At 39.9% G+C, this 19286-nt stretch overlaps 1 long non-coding RNA gene across 1 annotated transcript; it reads right to left on the reverse strand.

Moving 5' to 3' along the window:
* Positions 1-5724: 5724 nt before the first annotated feature.
* LOC115421399 (uncharacterized) lies at positions 5725-17801 on the reverse strand. Its single transcript, XR_003935668.1, has 4 exons — positions 17790-17801; positions 17251-17252; positions 11274-11279; positions 5725-5961 (listed from the first exon to the last, which is right to left on the reverse strand). It is a non-coding gene; the product is annotated as an uncharacterized LOC115421399 (long non-coding RNA).
* Between the last annotated feature and the right edge of the window lie 1485 nt (positions 17802-19286).

Raw genomic sequence — 19286 nt, forward strand, 5'->3', positions numbered from 1 at the left:
ACCAATAGGTCTCCAAATGTCATTTTCATAGGATTTGAGAATTTGACACCATTATAACGTTTCCAAAACTTATTGGCCATGTAATCAGATTACACCATTAGCTCCTCCTGTTGTCAAACAGCTCTACTGTTTCTGGACAGATCCCAAAAGCATCTTGACCTGTTTTGCATAATGCTTGATGGCTTCACAGAGGCTCTGGCTTGGCTTGAACATTTTGGGATAACTTCACAGGACTCAGTGCCTGATGGGTTCACCCTTCAGCACAGCTGTGTTCATGTCCTTACATAACCTTTCTCTTGTAACACAGCCTTACTGCACTCTACACCACTGCTTTAGCTATTTTCTATTTCATTTTTTTCATAACATACTTGCAGTGATCATTTCATACAGTGACCTTTAACACATATTTTAAATCATCGTCATTCTCCTTCCTATTCACTTTCAAAATATTTAGTGAGTATTAATCAGAGGCGATGCTTTGAGACAGCAAGGGAAGCTGAACTTCCCCTAACATTTCAGGAATTGAATAGGCAGAAATGCACTGTTGAATTTACAACAAAGACGCAAATTACATTTACATTAAAATTGCACCAGCATGCACTTAATTTTATGGCTATCTCATTCTGTCGTTTCCTTTCTGACGAGAATTCCCTGATCCATTCTTGTATCAGCAGCCTATACTGTTGAATTGTCTATGAGGCAGCACCGAGCTGTTTTCACTGCAGGGAAGCATGGTGGTCATTGGCTAAATGCATAAAATCATCCCACCCAATAACTGACTATTGTTTATGGCCGATACATGAAGCCATAACACCAGATGCTTGGAATGCAATGTGCTGTGAGCGTGCTCATGCTGTAGTGAAAGAGCAGAGGGGATATTAGAAATGTCAGAAAAATGAGTTTGAGTTGGTAGATTCAGACACTAAGATAAAGGATGGCATTTTGGAGACTACAGATGGAGTCATTCAGTTTCTCTGATTTTTCAGACTGTCCTCCACATTGTGTCCACATGTCCCGCCAAAATTACTCATCTGTACAGCAAAGATGAAAACTGAGATTTCTAACCTTCTAGAAACTAAAGCTTCCCTTACGGCAGTGTTGTAGTGGACCAGCAACATAACAGTGTGGCCATTATTCTTCTTAAAAGATTATATTCTGCTTCATTTCTGCTTATGTCTGTAATCTTTGTAGGAGTAAAGTCAACACACAGCACTGGTTTAAAGCAGAACTGACTGGGAGCCAATAGTGTCCCTAAATAATTAACAAAACCAATAATAAATGCACCATCAAGAATAGTGACTAAAACTGTTGTCACTAGTGGCTTTTCCATTGGACATCTGTGCAAAACATTATTGATATTGTCAGTAAATGTCGAAAAAAACAGAAGCACGTAATGTCGGTTTTTCCATTAAATCACAAAAATGTGATAATTTGTTTATTTATTATGAGATGACACAAGAACTTATTCCATAAACATTGCAACAAACGTAAATATTGTGTTGATTAACAGATATATTCATTATTATTATATATTGCCCCTCTATGCTGTACTAAATGAAAAAATGATTCAGTTTTCTGGTGTGGCCACACATACCGTGCCATGTTTCTCTTGAAACTCTTCTTCTTCACTTGTTGTCAACATCCATTTATTTTATTCATGTGACTCTTGTTGTGGAAAAAGGTCTTTCCATTGCAGTTTTGCACGGTATACCAATTGTGCTACGCCCGAAAAACCACCTCTTGCCAGCATAAAAACTTTTAATCGAAAAACGCGAGTTTTGATGAAATTGTTGTTTTTCCATTAGGTACATTTTTGTGCGCAAGTTATATTCGCACAGTTTGAGGGTCAATGGAAAAGCGACTACTGATAACTATTAAATCTTGTTAGTGTCTATGTAACTACCTATACCTACAGTATTATTTCACACGTACCAGCTCATATTACTGACAGCCAAATCACTTAAAATGGTCAGTGTCCCTGAGTACTGGAAGTCTTATAATCTTGTAAAATATATGATTGTAAGTATTTATACACACACACACACACCTCACATTTTGTTTTGTTTCTTTTAATTCAATTTCAGCATGACACTTTTTTACACATTTGTTTTTTTTTTTATTATCACATATCTTTTTCATTATATTGTGTCAAAGTTCTGCATTATCAAAAGTCTCATCTGCTGTTAGTGTTCAAAGCTGTGGTCAAATGGTCTTATATGCTTATGATAAGGGCAGATCAAATTCTCTAAATGCCAAGAAAAGGTGCTTGAGTGCTTCCTTCAGAGTCTTATTTAACATAGACTACATAATTTACCATAACAAATGACATGATGCCATCCCACACTTCCTCGCAGCTGCAAACATCAGACCAGAAACCAGTCAACATGGTGGATGAAAGACACATTTATAACCTTAAGCCATAATTAGCTTATATGCTTATATGTTTTGGATTTTCAAGAATCTGTTTAAACCATTGCCTTAGTGTGAAGCACTAATTGCATTAATGGCAAAATGATCAACGTGAATTTAATGTAGCATAATCCCTGCCTCAGTTTGCATCAGTTATGTCTTCAACCAAAACGCTGTTGCATTGGCAAGCTTCAGGAATATCATTAGTTCGACTTCAGTCACAGATTCCTTAATAGAGTCGGGTTAAAAATGATCAATGCTTCAGAAGGAAGACAAGAGTGGCCAAAATAAAGCTGCGAGTGACTTATTTGTGCGTTATGATTATGATTATCAGTATGATGTGTACAGGAGTAGATTTGCAGACCTACAAGTATCTAAGTGTCCCCTTTAGTGTAGGATACGCTGAGCCATCTTTTACTAAAGGAGAAGAATATATGCTGTCCCACAATTTACTGCAGCGGTAAAATTGGAGTCCGTACTGTTCTCAAAAATATACAATCAACATAACAGGATTTGTATTTTTTTCTTATGTCACAACTGTCTAATTATGTTGATTTTTTTTCTCACTTCAAGTAGTTGTTGGTGTAAAATGTTACAATATGTATCCAAATTACAACTAATGGCCAGTGATTTGCCATATACACCACCTCACTGGGTCAGATCATCCACTCACATGGCTTCTCATATCACTGCTATGCTGATGATACCCAGCTGTATCTGGCATTCCCACCTGATGACTCCACAGTCTCAGTGCGAATCTCAGACTGTCTCTCTGACATATCTGCATGGATGAAAGCCCCTTCAGCCCCTTCAGCTGAACCTGTCCAAAACTGAACTGCTGGTCTTCCCCGCTAAGCCAACCATACAGCATTACATCTCCATCAAAACTGACTCCTTATCTCTGGCTCCTACCAATGTAGCACGAAACTTGGGAGTCATGATTGATCATCAGTTGACCTTCACAGATCACGTTGCCTCTGTCACCCGATCATGTCGTTTTACTCTGTTCAATTTAAGAAAGATCAGGCCATACCTAACCCAACAGGCCACCCAGCTCCTGGTGCAGATTATGGTTATCTCCCGCTTTGACTATGGCAATGCTCTTCTAACAGGCCTCCCAGCTAGTGTTGTCAAACCACTACAGATGGTCCAGAATGCAGCAGCGCATCTGGTCTTCAATCAGCCTAAAAGGGCACATGTCACCCCCTTACTCACTGAGTTACACTGGCTACCCATAGCTGCCCACATCAAATTCAAATCATTAATCCTAGCCCACAAAATTCTCAATGGGTCTGCTCCTACCTACTTAGGTGCACTGATAAAAGCTTATGTTGCCCCATGACCACTCCGCTCGTCTGGGGAATGTTGTCTGGTGGTCCCAAAACCTTGTACAAGACTATCCAGGCTCTTTTCATGGGTCGTTCCACGCTGGTGGAACATTCTACCAAGCACTACCAGAACAGAGGCGTCCCTGCCTATCTTCAAGAAGTTCCTGCAGACCCATCTCTTCAGAGAACACCTCCTGTCCTAGCACTGTCAGACATTCCATTTTAAATATATTAATAAGGTTTTTCCCAGGATTATCACAGATTTTCCTGGGATCATCTCTGGACCTGCTGCGGTGGTCCTGCCTCTCTCCTGCCTTCATCGTCATCACTCACTTATCCTCAAATGCATCCATGTGTCTCCCCCTACTTCCCCCTTCTCCCCCTCTACCCCAGTCTCTATCTCTATCACTCTCTCTTTTTCTCTTCCTTTACCCTCTCTCTTTAACCTCAACTGGTCAAGACAGACAGCCGTCCTCCAAGAGTCTGGGTCTGCTCCAGGTTTCCGCTGTTAAAGGGAAGTTTTTCCTCACCACTGTCACCAGTCACAAGTGTTTGCTCCTGGAGGATTCTGTTGGGTTTCTGTAAATTGGCTTAGAGTCTGGTTTTGACCAACTCTATATATAAAGTGTCATGAGATAACTTTTGTTGTGATCTGGTGCTAAATAAAATTTGATTGATTGATTGATTTGATTGGTTTTCCCCTGTAAGTCGCTTTGGAAAAAAGTGTCTGCCAAATGCATAAATGTAAATAGAAATGATTAGTTTGCATGAGTTATTGCACATCTTATAGTTATATAATTCATTAGTTTCAGTTACTTCAGTCATTGATGCCTAAATAAAAATAAACTGTAAACAATGAACTATGAACTGGATCTTCAGCAGGAAGAGAAATGCAGTCGAATCAGACAGGTACACTGTATTTGTGGGTGAAAATGTACAAATCAATGCAGATGTTTTTATTTCACGCAATAAACATAACAATGATGACATGCACGGTAGTAGACATAGAGACATCATTTGTAGTTTTATTCTAATTTTGCACAGACTGAATATTGATGATGATTGATGATGCTGATTCAGGATCCATATTGATAATTATGAGTGGACAGGGGGATGAGTGTGGAGCCACTTTTACACAGAGATCCCGGAAAAAAGGCAAGACAGTGATCCCACCTTTGTTCCACCATTGACCAATTTCCACAGCCAAGCCAAAGGAGTAACAGAGGTGAGACAGGCTGGACTTTTACACAGTGGACCTGCGTTCCGGAATTAATGAGGCGGTGATGCAGCTCAGCGTATTGTGTGACGGAAGTACCCCGAGCATAGCAATGTTGCTAACCTCTCCAAGGTTGACCCATCTTTCACCGTTCCAAAAATGTTAGCATGGATAGTGTCATGGACCATAAACGACAAAGAAAGTAATGGAGAATGGATTGGTTTTCATTCAGGCCTTCCTTTATTGTACGCAAGTGAGAAACTGACAGACAAAGCTTTGCCCTCTCTCAGTAGTCAGTTCTGACCTATCCAGGAAGTCAGTCTAACTTATAGTAGCCTCTGCTAAGCTTAGATGTGATTGGTTAATATGTTGTCGCTAAGCATAAGAAAGAATATCAGATGAACACAGACAGAATGTAAGACCTTGAAGTCATCCTGGGAAGTTTTGAGGAGGTTGGGTCACGCTGTAGCTTGTGGTATTGTTAGAGTTAAAGTAGCTTACAAAACATCCAGAATTGAGAAACTCAGAGTAAACATTCATATCCAGGCCTGTGGCTAGAAAGAGAATGAAAACTGAAGAACCTTCCCAGGTGTCTTATAAACTAACAGAAGACTTATGGTCAGTGTTAAAATCAGTATTAGCAATAGAGTCCTCCGCCTACGTGACAACAGCTCACGAATCTCAGAGTCTCCCCAGTTCGACATCTTTCTGCTCGAATTGATATGTTTGTTTACTGTACATGGCCCACGCTCATTTTTAAATCCACTAGGTGCGGGGGTTTGCACATGCAATACGTCATCAAAACGACACCTTGGCTGTTGAACAAGAGGTGTTCCAGAATCCTGATTCCACCTTTACCACAGCTGTGTTACTACCTCCAGAGGCGTTACAGAGCTGTGATAGAGGTGGGACCAAATGATCCCACCATTTCGTTTACACAGACGTCATTCCGGAATAAAGGCGAAATATTTCCATAAGAGAAGTGCTGCGTAAAAGGGGCTTGAGTGACTACTGGCACCAGATCTAGTCTTTATTTAGACCTATTTCTGCTCGAATCTAGGTAATGAAGTCAGTTTTATCCTCAGAATATTATCATTTCAGCTGACCTACATAATTTCTGTCTGGTTGAGGCGCAGCACTCCAAGTCCTCATGGAATCTTTTTTCTATCTTGATCAAAACTAGGCTAGTGACACTAGTCCATTCAAGAACCTCCAACAAACCCCATCAGACCCCCATGTTAAAATAACCACATTTATAGTCAATGTAAACATGTTTAAAGCCTTGCACAACAAAGGTTGGATCTTTACAGTTCTTTTCCTCTTCTGTGACACCTCTCCATGGGTGAATTTTGAAATAAGTTGTCAGTTTAGATCATCCAAGGTCAACAGTTATGCATAATTTTGGAGCTTCTGTGATTGACAGGTGCACCATCTGTGTTTTTCATTCTGTGTAGGCTTTATTGAATAAACTCATTGTTCTCCTTGACAGGCAGCTCTGATGAAGTCGTGCTAGCAAGGTTACATTAACAAAGCTGTCATAATTACTTAGTTCTATGAGCTGCTATTAACATTCATTTGTACTGAATTATTTAGTCTTTATTTGAATACTGTATGTACATATTTTTTACTTATCTGAAATAACTTTTTAATTTGAATCAGTGCTGCCATGATGCTATCTGCTGTTTAATTTAGACTAAATTTCAGACGGATGGACGGACAGACAGACAGACAAATCTTATCTTTTTTTAAAATAAGATAAACAAAGATAATAACTTTTGAACTTAAGTCACTTTTTACTGTGTATATATTGTGAGGCTCCTCTGACTTCAATCTTCAAGTGAAGGACATTATTCAGTTTGTGGATAACTCTCCTGACAGCTGATGGAGAGGTACATGCAGCCGGCAGACAGGCATATTCTCTTTCAAGTGTGTGACAGCAGACAACAATGATGTGTAACGATACCTGATGAAACGAGAAGCAAAGAGTAAGGTGTCTTGAATATTGACACAGCACTACACTGCACCGCTGCACACCAAGCTATGATGTCACAGAAAAGGAAGAAGCTTAGCGCCATCACCTGTTCTGCTCCATGTGAGAAAAAAATAAGACGAAATGTGGGAACAGGTGGAGGTGAAGGAGGAGAGTGGGCAAACAGATACATGGAATTATGTGGATTTATGATGCAGCTGACTGAATTTAGTTTGGTTGCTTACTTTGTTAATGCACTAGCTTTCTCCTTGAAAAATAAATGAATGTTTTTTCTTTGGCAAATAACTGTGTTTATTTAATAACATATTGAATCGGATTTATATGTTTTTATTTAAACAGGAAATAACACGCATATCGTTAGCGTCACAGCAAAACTGTTGAGTTCTTTTTTTTTTTTTTTTTTTTTTTTTTTACATCATAGCCAATGATGCAAAATGAATCAGCCCTGTTAGGACAGTGAAGTTACGTACATACCAGAATCTGGCTAAAAGTATGACTTAAGCAATTATGCTATGAGGCTAACAATATTCTGCTTGTAAATTTTCAAGGTTCAAAGTTGTAGATTATGTTTATTAGCCTTAATGGGGAATTTGATTTACACCCAGCAGTAAGTAAATAAACAAACAGCAACCAATCATCCAACAACAACAAATACCAACACAATGTCCAAATAACACTGTATCATTTATAAGGCTGATAGAATGACTTTCTGAACCTGTTCATTGTGCATTGTGGTAGACTGTGTTTGCATCCTGATGGCAACAACAGATATTCACACCACAGGGGACAGGATTGATTGGACCTTATTCAATGACCTGGCCCTATACAGGTCATGAAGATTGTTCATATATCTATCAGCAATATTGCAGCACAACTTCACACTACCCTGCAGGCAGTTTATCTGTTCAACAGAGAATAGCCCGTGCCAGCAGATAAGAGAAGAGGTTAGAACAGATTCAATGAATCCAGAATAAAACAGTTTCACAAAAACAGTGTCAATGCTAAACACGACCTTCGACAAGAAAAAATATTACTGGAGGTTGTTTTCTTTGAGCCTTAGTTAAGATATGGCACTGCAATATATTTCTTAGAAAGCATGACTGTATTTCATTGTTTTTCATTTTCTCAACTGCAGGGCACAGCCGTCTTGCAACAAGCAGGGTGATGATGCCGGGGGGTTAGTTTATCTCTGCTTTTAGTTTGTTTACCAGTGGGAGTTACTGCAGTAAACACATGATTACTGAAATAGCTGTAGGTTATAACTGATATCACCCGTCATTTTACCATGCGTATGAAATTACAGTCATATGACATTAAATATGATTGCAGTTAATGTGGCAGGTCTGAGCAGATCAGGTCCAGATTATCTAACGGGACCGGATGTTGTTTGACCGCATTGCATCCTGTTGTTAGGCTGTTTAGGTGAAGTTAAACAAATGCAGCCTTTGATAGAGATACTCAGTAAAGTCCTAAAGAAAGTCTGAATAAAAAGTGGACGAAGCAGAATGAATGAAGATGACAGGAAAAAGAAAATGAATGGATACTTCATCTATAGGGATGTACTGCACCCTGAACCTGATCTGCTCAGACCAGTCACATTAACTGTGATAATATTTAGATGGTATGATGAGCATCTCATAACGACATGTATAGTGTAGGGCAGGCATCACCAAATGACGGACCTCAGTCATAGATCATTTTCATGAAGTTTTTTTTCCAATGGTGGCGGCTACAGACAGCAGGTGCTGCTACTCCAGTTAATAGACTGATGCCACCTACATCATCAATACCGGAAGTAAACAGGATGCAGACATGTTGGAAGGCAAGGGTTGAGGCAACAGAGTGACAGACTGTGTGTTTAACAGGTGCTTTATCAGTGAAAAGATGTTTTAAACACATGCATAAATACATCTTTTTTTTTTTTTTTTTTTTTTTACCTTCATACCAATACCACAACACAAAGTACACCTATGGTCAGCTGTTGTGGCTCTTCAGTCATGGTTCTCGGCACGGCCTGGACACAGAGGCCGGCCAGTGCCAGTGTCCTGTTGAGCCAGAACACAAGCCCCATTTTGAAGAAAAATGATGCACCTTATATAGCTGGTATGGCACCAAACCACTTAAATTTGTCAGACCTGTCAAGCTGTCATTGGCTCAGAATGCATTGAAACACTATGAGCCAATGAAATGCACTGAAAGACTACAAGCAAATGAAAAACTTGGAAACATTTTGAAGCAATGAAGCGCGAAGAGATGCAGCGATGGCATTTGAAGCTTTAAACGTCATCAGTCATGTGCCACTGGTGTTTTGATACAAGCTCCGACACAGTGTTTCGAATCACTCCGTTTCAAGAAGAGTGACACAAGCTCCAAAGCCTTGGTTTCATTTGCCCATTACTATTCTACCATCTGTCTGTCTGTCCATTCAATGACATTAATGCATTATCTGAACTGGAAAAGCACTCAGAGAGACCTCTGCCAAGGCAGATCATTGCCCCCCCGATCACCACCAAAATTTAATCATTTGTTCCTTGTGCCAGTATCAACATTTCCTTAAATTTTTATCCAAATCCATCCATAACTTTTTGAGTTATCTTGCACACAGACAGACAGACAGACAGACAAACCAACGCCGGCAAAAACATAACCTCCTTGGTGGAGGTAAAAATGCATTGAGATATCTGCACCTAATTTATACCGTGGATGCATCTTGGCATGGAGCAGAAGACTATTGAAAATAGGTGACCTTGACCTACTTTTTCAAGGTCAATTGACCTCGGGCCGTTATAATATCTGAGTACTTTCAAATGTAAATATGTGTGTAATAAGTTTTGCATAAAGCCAATCTAATCTAAATTAAAGGGCAGTAACTTTCAACAGAATCTTACACTATATTTGGTTGAGGGGGATTAAAAGTGCACAACACGATATGTTTGGATTCCTGTGTTTGACCTTGCCTGTTAAGACTACTTCTCCTCGCCTCAGTCCTGGTAACCTGACCTGCTTTTCAACCTGTGGCTACAAGCTCAGTGTTTTTGGATTTTCTGTTGCTCTCTGTTTATGATAATGTGATGATTGCCGACCCAGCGTCATCATTCCTCAGCCGCTGTGAAAGGGTTAGCCACAAGCCCCTTTTACACAGCACTTCACTTACGGGTAAATTTTGCCTTCATTCTGGAATGACATCTGTGTAAATAAAGTGGTGGGATCATTTGGTCCCACCTTTATCACCGCTTTGTAATGATTAAAATGAGCGTTTTTGGCGTTTTTTCATACTTTGTGGTGGTGGGGGGGGGTGTCAAAGTTTGACAGATTTTGCTGAAATTTTTTGGGGGGGCTATTATCATGTTGGAGATTAACTGGTTTAAATAACACCATGATCTGAGGAGAAAAGTGATTTTTGAGACGCCCTAACCAAGGTGTGATGTTTTGATGACGGTGACCCCCATGCCTGAGAGACAGCGGGCACACATGGAGGCCCTGACATGGATTCTGCGGCAGCCACCCCGTGTGCCATGGCTTGAGCCATCGATACTGCAGGTGCCGTGGCTACATGCCATTTTCACCCATGGCATGAAGGACCGGCACCCGGGGTGGCTGCTGCAGAATCCATGCCAGTGTCAAATCCTATCTAACGGATCGTTCTCACTTCGTTAACATTAATAATGAAACATCTCAGTGCACTACAGTTAGTTATGGAGTACCTCAAGGCTCGGTTCTTGGACTAATACTGTTTATCCTATACATGCTTCCTTTAGGTAACTTAATAAGAAAACATTCCATCAACTTTCATTGCTACGCTAATGATACCCAATTATATTTATCCATTAAACCTGATGAAGCCAATCAGCTAACTTTCTGCTGTTAAACTCAAACAAAACTCAAGTCATTGTGTTTGGCCCAAAAACTGTCAGGGATGCAGTGTCCAGCAAAGTAGTCACCATGGATGGTGTTATTCTGGATCTCAAAACCACTGAGGAATGTAGGTGTTATTTTTGATCAGGATCTATTGTTTAACTCTCACATAAAACATATTTCTAGAAATTCTTTCTTTCATCTGTGTAACATTACTAAAATTAAGCATATTTTAACACAGAATGACGCAGAAAAATTAGTCCATGCTTTTATTACATCCAGACTAAATTATTGTAACTCACTTTTCTCAGGCTGTACCAAGAAGTCCTACAAGATGCTTCAGCTAAGTCAAAATGCTGCTGCCCGTGTACTGACTAGAACCAGTATCAGAGACCATATTTCTCCTGTGTTGGCTTCTCTACACTGGCTCCCTGTAAAAGCTAGGAAAGACTTCAAAATACTCCTCCTCACTTACAAAGCCCTTCATGGCCAGGCGCCTACTTATCTGAAAGAGCTTTTAGTTCCCTACAATCCATCTAGAGCACTGCGCTCTCAACATGCAGGCTTACCGGTGGTCCCTAGAATCTCCAAAAGTAGGATGGGGGCCAGAGCCTTCAGCTATCAAGCTCCACGACTGTGGAACCACCTCCCTGCCACGGTCCGGGAGGCAGACACCCTCTCTATGTTTAAGAGTAGGTTAAAAACATTCCTTTTTGATGAATCCTATAGTTAGGGCAGCTCAGGCTGCTCTTAGTTCTGCTGCTATAGGCTTAGACTGCTGGGAGACTCATCTGGATACACTGAGCTCTGCTCTACTCCTCCTCTCTGACCTCCTCTCTGCTCCTCTTTCTCCCTGACCTTTTCTCTCCTAATTTTCTCTTCTATTGACGCCCCAGTGAATACTTGTTACTGACTTGACTTTTACCCCGGAGTCTCTGCTTTATTGCCTCACAGGTTCTCCCAGGATCATCACAGGTTTTCCCTGGATCATCTCTGGACCTGCTGCTGTGGCCCTTCTTCTCTCCTGCCTTCATCGTCATCACTCACTTATCCATAGAGTTATGATAGTGTTTACTATATAGTTCCATAGATGGTAGAGGTTTCTATTATTTGTACAAACTGTTGTAATTGTAGTATATCCACTGTTAGTACTTGTATTTGTAGTAGTAGAATTAACAGTCATGGACCTTTGCTCTGGTTTCTGGTAGTTATACTAACACCAGCTGATCTACTTTTGACAGTTCTAGTTCAGTTATCTGTGCATCAACTGCATCCATGCATTTTCCTGCCTATTTGAAAAAGAACTGTAAAGTTTGCTCATCTTTGACCTGGAAGAAGTAGCGTTTGGCTCCTCCATTCTCCGCTACCCATTACACTAAACTGTTGAATCACATTGAGTTGTGAACTCTGCGACATTTATTCAATTAGCTGAAAGAATCATGTGGGAAAGAGCTGATGTGTTGCCTTGAATTATTACAGCTACTTTTTGTGACTTTTGCAAAAATCATTACAGGAAAAATCTTGATATCAGAGTCTTTCAGAAACTGACAAGACTCCTTAATTTGTACAAATCTCTTTCATTTTTGAAAGACATTGAAGATGCATTGGTTTTGTTTTACAGGGATAGTATAGATGTGTTTTGTGTTTGCTGTAATGGAAAAAATAGTTTTAAAAGGCCTTGGTCTCTGTTCTCTGAATGACTAACCAATCTAAATCATTACTTTAAAAGCAGATGATACATCATGTCATACTTCCACCCACATCTGTAAACTACACCTGTGATGTATTTCTTTCATATCTGTACAATGCTATATCTCTGCAGCAGGTCTTCAGACCTTCACAACAAAATCACAATCTGAGGTTTGCATCCATTGTATTCAGTTCCATTGCTCTAAATATTTGCTGAATGAGGCTTGCATTTCTCCTGATTTTAATTAGGTTTTTACACTCCTATTCCTCACATCGCAATTACCACTTAAAACATTACTTTGTGCTGCCACTTGTGATGCTCAAAGCATAAATTGGTGTTTCAATGGCTGTCAGGAATAAGAGAAAGTCTTTTGTTATTTGCGTTTGTTCATGAAAGAAAATGCCATTTGTATGAGCCAGGTCAGAATCAATTCCAATATCGTAGATAACATGCGTCCAAACATTACAAAGACTGCTGGAAATGCTTTTAGAAGTTGTGGAACACAAACACAACAAAACCCAGCTTTATTAATTGCTTAACTGTCCTCTGAGGTTAGTGTCACCACATGGCCAAATCGAAAGACTAAAGGTAAATTGCATATATAACTTCACCAGCCACAGATACACAAGAAGCCCAAACTACACATGCGCACATTTCCTGAAGGAAATGTAATCCATGTGCTTGCCTCTTGCTGGATTTGTGGACTTGTGTCTAGGTGCATTGTAAAAGCAAGGAATAGTACTAAAGAAGGATTGTTTATAAAGTGCTGCATATATTTGGATGAAAGTTATATTGTTATGCACTCTATTTGTATGCATAAGTTATTTATTACAAAAAAAATGTTTGGTATAACTGTGTAACAGCGTAACAGGAAAGACAAAACAATAATGATCAGCTGAATTATTGACTGTTTCTCAAAACCTAAATGTACAAATCACAGAGGACAGGTATTTGTAATTTGCATGAACAATTTTAACAAGGTTAACATAATGTGTTCATTTTCTACAAACACACACAAAACACAACTCATGGACAGAGGTAGCAAATGGGGTAAGCAACAAAACAAACTTGCACAAAAACCTTGAAAAGGAGAAGAAAAAGAAAATAGACTGAAAATACAATTTACAATCACCCTCTGAGTCTATCACAGAGGTAGATAAAACAAAAAGATAGACCTGTGGACAAGCCAAGAAAGAAAACAACTGTGGTATCTATCTTGAACAAATGGCACTGAAAAGATGTGAATTCACTGAATTCACATATTAACAATAACAGTTGACAGTAAGCCTATCTCTTATCCACCCCTCTGTCATGTGTTGCATTGGGCTCTATGCACAGCCCCACAACTTCCTGAACTTAAAGTAGCTCCTTTATTTTCCTGTCTTCCATTATTGGACACACTGATTCATCCAGGTGTGCCTGACCACAGTGGTCACAACAAGAAGTAGCAGACTTCTTCAACCTCAGCTGATCATCCACATAATCAGTGAAAATACATTGTAGCCCATTAATTTGGAATAATTTTGTTTTCAGACACATTCCTCTTTTTATTCCTATCTATACACATCAGTAATCACCTTAGACCAGGTACAGTCCCAGTCACACTTTGTCTATCAAGAATAAATCACATTGGCACAATCATTTCATGAGAAGAAGAAAAATATTTTATTCCAACTTTAAGGGTTTCTGTGTGCCCTTCTTGTACATAACTAAAGTATCAACATTATTCTTCAAATCTGTTTTACTTGCATCAGATCGAAAATCTTTACACCAGCCTCCAGTTGGTTATATAACAGATTCTAATGTTGTGCTGCTCTTAGACATATGGACTCAGGTCAGAGAATTGAACTCTGAGTCTAAACTAAACATGGAGAAGCAGCATTTAGCTCTTCCGCTGTAAACATTATACCTAACCTGTGCTTCTTGCACTGTTGGCTTGTATTTAAGTCTGGAGGACTGCATTCTTTCATTTCATTTCAATCATTTTTTACCTCCGCCAAGGAGGTTATGTTTTTGTCGGCGTTGGTTTGTCTGTCTGTCTGTTTGTGTGCAAGGTAACTCAAAATGTTATGGACGGATTTGGATGAAAATTTCAGGAAATGATGATACTGGCACGAGGAACAAATGGTTGAATTTAATCATTTGTTCCTTGTGCCAGTATCATCATTTCCTGAAATTTTCATCCATATCCGGGGCACTGATCTGCCTTGGCAGAGGTCTGCACTCTCCGAGTGCTTCTAGTTTTAACTTACCTTCATCACTTTAATTTTGCTTTTTTTTTTTTTTTTAAACTTCTCTACTTTCTATTAATTATATTTTTCAGATTCAGATTCAGGTCTTTATTTGTCATTTAACCATTACATCATAGATCTACTACCAAATGAAATGACAATTCCCAGTCTCAGTAAAAACACACAGAACACTTATAAACAGAATAAAATAATGAGTATAAAAATACATACATATTCATAAATAAATAATACACCTAATAAAATCTGATAAAAACAGTACTATTTTGATGTTAAAATGTACTGAATATAGCACAAGTTAACAGGCAGAGTCAATATTGCACAAAATGATTGAGATCCACTCAGTGTATTGCATTGTTCATCTCTGACATTATGTGTGTTTATTTAACAGTCTGATGGCAGTAGCGTAAAAACTGTCTCAGACCCTCACTGTTTTGTACATCAGGCTACATAATTCTGTTAATTATATTTGTAATATTTTGATGTTTTGATAAGGGACTTTGTTGTCATTTTATTATGCTAATTTTGTTTATGATCAAGATTGGCTCGTCCAGTGTGTTTTACTGTTTCTTAATCTACCGTCCCCCTGGCCCTGCTGGTGCCTTCTTAAGCGATTTCAGTGATTTCCTTACATCAATAATAAAACTGGAGAAGGTTTTAATTCTTGGGGATTTCAATCTGCACATTGATAACAATTCATCCAGCCCAGCAATGGAATTTTTAGCCATGACTGACACTTTTAACCTCAAACAACATGTATCTGGCCCCACCCACAAGAAAGGACATACCCTGGACCTGGTTTTCTCATTGGGCTTACACGTCACAAATGTGTGTGTTGAGGATGTCCACTTGAGTGATCATTGTGGTGTGTTTTTTGACTTATGTGTGCCTCTTGAGCCCAAGCCTGCACCTAGAAGGGCCAAGAGGAGGATCATTACAGAGTCCACAGCCCAGGATTTCCGTGCCCTGTTTAACCCTAGTCTTCTTAATGAGTGTCCCGATGTTGATGAGTTTATCCAGTGCTTTGCCACACACTGCAGCTCTATTCTTGACCAGGTGGCTCCCGTGAAAACTAATGTCACTCGTAAGTGGTCTTGTCCCTGGATAAATGAAAACATCTTAAACCTAAGGAGAACTTGTCGCAAAACTGAGCGTCTTTGGAAATCAACCCAGTTGGAAGTACACAGGTTACATCTTAAAGATCTCATAACCTCATTAAATAAATGATTAAGGAGGCAAGATCCAGCTACTTCCACAAACTTATAGCCACAAACAAGAAAAACCCCAAAGTAATCTTTGACACAATCCAGTCCATTGTGTCCCCTGCTGTCCCTGCTGCCCCTGTGCTCTGTAAAGCTGACAGCAATGACTTCCTAAACTTCTTCACAGACAAGATCAGGGATATTAAACACAATATCCCACCACCCTCTGGCCGTCTGACCCTATCTGATCCCCCTCTGCAAACCTGGTCCTCTTTCGACCCTGTGACACTGGAGGACATCTCAGCACTTTTATCCAAAACGAAACCCTCCTCCAACCCTGCAGACATCCTCCCCCATAAGCTCCTTGTCGGTGTCTTTGACACTATTGGACCATGGGTCATAAAGTTTTTTAACCTGTCGCTCACAACTGGTTTGTTTCCCAGCTCCTTCAAACAGGCCATCATAGAACCTAAACTAAAGAAAACCACACTGGACCCCACAGACTTCAAAAGCTACAGGCCCATTTCAAAGCTCCCCCTATTGGCCAAAATCCTTGAGAAAGCAGTGTCTAAACAACTTACAGCTTTTCTGGAGACACACCAGATCTATGACACTTTTCAGTCTGGGTTTAGACAACGCCACTCAACAGAAACCGCACTATTAAAAGTGTCTAGTGACATCCTGATGGCGGCTGACTCCGGGAAATCCACGGTCTTGGTCCTGCTAGATCTCTCCTCGGCCTTTGACACAGTGGACCATACCATAATGATTGAGAGACTGAGGGACCTGGTAGGGATGTCAGGTCATGTGCTAGACTGGTTCTCCTCTTACCTGACCGGCAGAAGCTTCACTGTGTCAATAAACAACTTCCAATCTGACTCAGCGGATCTACTGTGTGGTGTGCCCCAAGGCTCTGTCCTGGGACCAGTCCTATTCTTACTCTATGTCCTCCCACTTGGCCACATTATCCGACAGTACAGTGATGTCTCCTATCATCTATTCGCGGATGACATCCAGATATACTGCTCCTTTAACTCCTCTGAGCCCCACAAACTAAGTTCCTTAATAAACTGCTTGTCAGAGCTGAAGCAGTGGCTAAATGATAACAGCCTCCAGCTGAACTCCAGCAAAACTGAGACCCTCATCATTGCCCCGGATAGTGCAATCCCAGGGATCAAACATCACCTTGGAGACCTGAGTTCCTCGGTAAAGACAAAACTGAGGAATCTGGGTGTCATCTTTGACCAGGACATGTCTTTAGAATTCTACTCCAAACACCTAGTCAAAAACTGTTTCTTCCACCTACGCAACATCTCCAAACTCAGATCTATGGTGTCCACAAATGAGCTCGAGATGATCGTTCACGCTTTCGTATCTTCTCGCTTAGACTACTGCAACAGCCTGTTTACATGCTTAAACAAGAAGGAGCTGGCCCGTCTACAGTTTGTCCAGAACTCTGCTGCCAGGCTCCTGACCCGCACAAACAGGAGAACCCACATCACTCCCATCCTTAAATCTCTCCACTGGCTCCCTGTTCTATATCGTCTTCATTTCAAAATTCTTGTGCTAACTTTCCGGGCCCTACATGGCCAGGCCCCTGCATACATAGCTTCCCTGATCCAGCCCTACAGCTCGACTCGTAGCTTGAGGTCTTCAGGACAGTACCTGCTGATGGTTCCACGGACCTGTTTTAGCACACGCGGTGACAGGTCTTTTAAAGCTGTGGCACCACGTCTATGGAATGACCTGCCTCTACACCTACGGTCCATGGACTCTGTAGAGAGCTTTAAGAAACACCTCAAAACCCTCCTGTTCAAAAAGGCTTTTTAGTCTCCCACCTGACCCAGGACCACCACAGACTGATTACACTCTATGTATTCATCATAACGTACTCCATGTGTCATCCCCCCCCCCAGTCTCTCTATATCTCTATCGCTCTCTCTTTTCTCCTCCTTTACTCTCTCTCTCTCTCTTTAACCCCAACTGGTCAAGGCAGACAGCCATCCTTCAGGAGTCTGGGTCTGCTCGAGGTTTCTGCCCGTTAAAGGGAAGTTTTTCCTCGCCACTGTCACCAATCACAAGTGTTTGCCCCTGAAGGATTCTGTTGGGTCTCTGTAAACTTAATTTGATTCTGATTTGAATTGATAAAGCACTTTGTGACTCTGTCTGTGAAAAGTGCTCTATAAATAAAATTTACTTTACTTTACTTTACTTTATGTATAGCACAATGTATTGCTTTGATGTATGAAATGGATTAAAGGGGAAAAAAAGTCTTGCCATGCAGATCTTTGATCATCTGCATTAGAGTATTTTTTTACAATGGTACTTTTACTTAAGTAGGATCTGAATATTTCCTCCACTACTGCTCATTAATATATCTGTGAATGTGTATAGCAGTGTTTTTCAATCTTGGGGTCGCAACCCTACGTGGGATTGTCTGGAATTCAAATGGGGTCACCTGAAATTTCTAGTAATTGATAAAAAATTTTAAAAATTACTGATAAAAAAATCCATGGTGAGTTGACAGAGACAATCACAATCCATAAAAGACATGACAAACTGTGAGGCTGAAACTGAAGCACTATGGTACTGTTTATCTGTCAAATGTTCACTGTGGTCAGTTTCAGATGCTGCAGCTCTTTCATAATTCATAGTTTGAGTTCTTGTTTGTTCAGTATTAATTGTCAGCCTCGGAAATACAAGCTGGACTGACTGTACATATCATGACCAAGGAAAATAAAATACTCACTTTGTGCAGTAATCTACACCTGGCTTTTCTGCCTCTGTCCATAATAATATACATTATATAGACTAAATGTCATCTAAAATTAAAATTTATTTGCAACATAGTTTAGCAAACTATTACATGATGAAAAACAAATTAATTTTAGCAAAAAAAAAAAAAGTCTCCACTTTGAATGTCAGGGGTTGACAGAAATTTGTGATGTTAACATGGGGTCACGAGGCAAAAAAGCTTGAGATCCATTGGTGTATAGTGTTTACATGCATCAGAAAAACCTGCCTAGGATGGTGATTTGAATGAATGAAATACAGCTCAGTCTTACTCAAGAAATGGCATTTACTCAAAAATCCAAAAAATCAAATCAAGGCAAAAATAAATTTAAGTTAGAGCTTTTTGTGTTTTATGTATTTATCCTGAAAGGACCCACTGAGATGCGAAAGCTCTTATTTCCAGGGAGACCATATCAAAATGGCAGAAACAAATAGTTTCACATAGAAAAACCAGTTTACATAGTACACACTAAATATATACAAGCAAAATAAAAAGATGGTACAACGAAGAAAAAGAGAAATAAAAGAAGTAAAAAAAAAAAAAAAAGTCAACT

The sequence above is a fragment of the Sphaeramia orbicularis genome, chromosome 1 (genome assembly GCF_902148855.1).
Source record: "Sphaeramia orbicularis chromosome 1, fSphaOr1.1, whole genome shotgun sequence".
Classification (NCBI taxonomy): Eukaryota; Metazoa; Chordata; class Actinopteri; order Kurtiformes; family Apogonidae; genus Sphaeramia; species Sphaeramia orbicularis.